Source organism: Camellia sinensis, chromosome 7, assembly GCF_055761805.1.
Source record: "Camellia sinensis isolate YWXY chromosome 7, ASM5576180v1, whole genome shotgun sequence".
Taxonomy (NCBI): domain Eukaryota; kingdom Viridiplantae; phylum Streptophyta; class Magnoliopsida; order Ericales; family Theaceae; genus Camellia; species Camellia sinensis.
Window position 1 is genome coordinate 150,035,411 of NC_138967.1, and position 3,275 is coordinate 150,038,685.

Genomic DNA, 3,275 nt, shown 5'->3' on the forward strand with positions numbered 1-3,275 from the left:
TAATTAATTTGTAAAATTAATTGTGAGAAATGAGGAATTGAAGTGGAAATATTAAGATTGGGAATGTATGGGATTAAAGGGTGTAGTTGGATTTCATATCGCTCACCTAGTTGAAATGTTGATTATATATCCATTGTTGCATTTATTTTCTGTATAGAAATAACTGCTTTGGGCTATCGGTGGAGGATAGTCTTGATTGTTGTAGACAATGCATGATGATTAGGCAAACTGAAACTAATCACTGGAATGTGTCATTGAGTATGACGATTGAAAGAATACATTAAATTTATGTATTGTGTGATGATGTGTATAATTACTGTTTATATGCATTGTGTTGTGTTGGAGAAGATAGGGGATGTACTCCACGGTTTAGGGGATGATAGGGGATGGACCTCTAAACCGGATGTTGTTGGGAGAAGATAGGGGATGGACTCCGTAGATAGAGCTCATATGCTTATCTAGAAATGTGTTAACATAGCTCATATGCTTGTCTTTGGAAGTGTGATAGTGCTCTTATGCATATCTATGGAAGTGATGATATAGCTGGCATGCTTATCTGTTGGTGTGTGATATAGCTAGTATGCTTATCTGTTGTGAAATGGGAAAGTGTTTAATATGAGTTACTGTCTCATATAAGCTGTTTGGCCAGGTTCTGAGCCATGGTTATAAATTGAAAATTGAAAAGAATCGAAACATGGACTTGTAGGTCATGAGGTTGCAAAGTGTTATAAGCGAAAGTTTCAGTGTTGGCCATCTATCAACTGCTAATCTTTTAGTCATTGTTCATATTTGGTTTAGTGTATTTCTACTGGGCTGTGGCTCACCCTATATGGGAATATCATTTTCAGGTACAGGTAGCATGCCACATCCAAGGACATAGCTTGGGAGGCTTGAGGCTGATGAACCTTTTTGTTGTCTTTTCTCTTTTGATGTATTACATGTAAATTCAAGCCAAGGGCTTAATGTGTAAATGAGTTAGCACTTTTTTGTTGTAACCAAGTGTTAACTTGGAAAGCTGTAAGCCTTTAGGGCATTTGCTTTTGTCGTTAACATGTAATACTTTTTGGATAATGGAAATCTGATGAATAGAAGAATGTGGAGCTTTTATATATCAATGCATGTCTATATTGATGGGTTTGATGTTATTATTTTGAGGGCGTTACAGAAGGAGAGGAGTGAAACAACAAAATCTGAGAGAAATAACTTACCGGAGTGAGCTCTGATGGGGGAAAGAAGGAAACAACAAAAGCTGAGAGAGAGAAAAGAGAGAGAGAGTTTTAAATTTGAAATCAAGAAACCTACGCACTTTAAAACACCATTGCACTGAAGAAATCAAGAAACCTGTTAATCACTTGAAGATACAAAGCAAGCAAGAGAGATGTGATATAGGATTTATGGATACAATCATAGAATTAATTTTCTTAAATAAACCTGATGAAAAGTGCAATAAAGTAGAAGCACAAATGACAATTCAATTAAAGAAGAATGCATGGATAGTTTTTTTATTTTATTTTTTAGTCAAGCTTTAAATTTTGGTTCCCCGATGACTAAAAGGATATATTATATTAGAAGTCCTATTGAAATTAAGTTGCCAAACTATAAAACAATATGTGCAACATATGGATTGTGTTGAGCCATGATACCACTATCAATCATCCCATAAAAACAAATTGAATTAATGATTGGGATCCATTCCACTAATGTAAAGATGATGATAAGATAAACAAATTTACTTATCACACTATTACTCGTTTGTAAATGGGCATTGGACGTTAAAAAAAAAAATTAATATAACGGTGATATCATATTAAAAAAAATTGATCATATCATTGAATTTTTATTTTGTGGATGATGCAGCCATTTTATTGTTCTTGGTTACATTGTTTTATCAAGAGTTGTGCCTCGTTTGGGAATTCAAACTCAAATTTGGAAGAATTGTTAAATACTCTGTTATCCTCAAATGCTGTACAATTCTATGAACCAAACATCTTTGAGGAAAACAAAAAAGAATAATGAAATTGTGAGTTAACATAGCTGAAAAACAACAAAGGAATTGGTGACTTGTTTCCTTTATGTTTGAGTTGATTTTTTGCTAGATGTGCTGTTTCACATTTTTACATCAGATAAAATTGTTACAAAATCTAAATCTTTAATATCAAACACAGAAATTAACAATTTTTATACTGGAATGCAATATTTCAAATAAGATAAATTAGAAATCAAGAAATTTATTGAAATCAATGTATCAAATCTAAAAACTGAGAGCGAAGACTCACTGTCTCGAGGATAAGAACTGAACCGAAACTTCACTGATACAATGATGCTTCCTCGACAATGTTGAAATTTCCTATTAAAAATAAAATAAAAATTGTCGAAATTTCGGAGGGAGGGTAACACCATAATAATTGAATCTCATTCTCCAAGCCAAGTCTGGCAATGGTAAGGAAGATCGAAGGTGTTGTGATTGTATGAAACCACATTTATAAATTGAAGGCACTTTATGGGTACTTTTTTCCGGGAAAAAATTCGTACACACAATAACATGAATATAAACAACAACAACAATAACATCCAATCAAATATAATCGAATTTCACAATGAACTCAAAAAAACCACTAAAATTAACCAAACAACATCAGAAATCGCAATTATTCATATGTAGATACAATTAAAAAATAGACAGAGCCCGTCAGAAAGAGAAAGAGAGAGGCAGGACACAATGAACTCAAAAAAAAAAAACCTAAAATTAACCAAACAGTATCAGAAATCGCAATAATAAAAAAAACACACAGCCTAACAGAGAGAGAAGGGGAGAAGTAGAAACCAAGGACTACCTTGCGAGCCGAGTTCGAGAGGCAGAAATCGAGGACTGGAGATTTCCTCACTATCAAGTGAACATCTTCATTTGCTCTATGGCCAGATTTGCATGTCAAGTTTATGTTTAAAAGATGACTATCCAGTCTTCAATCATTAAATAAGAAAAATAAATAAACGAAGATTGAGCACATTGATACATTTCTAGTATAACCATCATCAAAGTATCCAATTCAAATTAAAACCAAAATCAAAATTCGTTATAATCATAAGTATTTTGAAGTTCACCATTTATCATTTAGAAAGTCCAAACATAAATTTATGCCACAAAACAAAAACAAAAAAACAAAACAAATTTATACTATCTATCAAGTAAATCAACAACCAACATAAACAACAACCAACAAAACCAACTTTAATCTTCAGTAGCTTTCCCAGGACTATATGTTAATATTTTAAAT

At 32.6% G+C, this 3,275-nt stretch overlaps 1 long non-coding RNA gene across 1 annotated transcript; it reads right to left on the reverse strand.

Moving 5' to 3' along the window:
* Window positions 1-1,176: 1,176 nt before the first annotated feature.
* Window positions 1,177-2,966, reverse strand: LOC145794822 (uncharacterized). Its single transcript, XR_014334760.1, has 3 exons — window positions 2,835-2,966; window positions 2,277-2,347; window positions 1,177-1,249 (listed from the first exon to the last, which is right to left on the reverse strand). It is a non-coding gene; the product is annotated as an uncharacterized LOC145794822 (long non-coding RNA).
* Window positions 2,967-3,275: the final 309 nt, after the last annotated feature.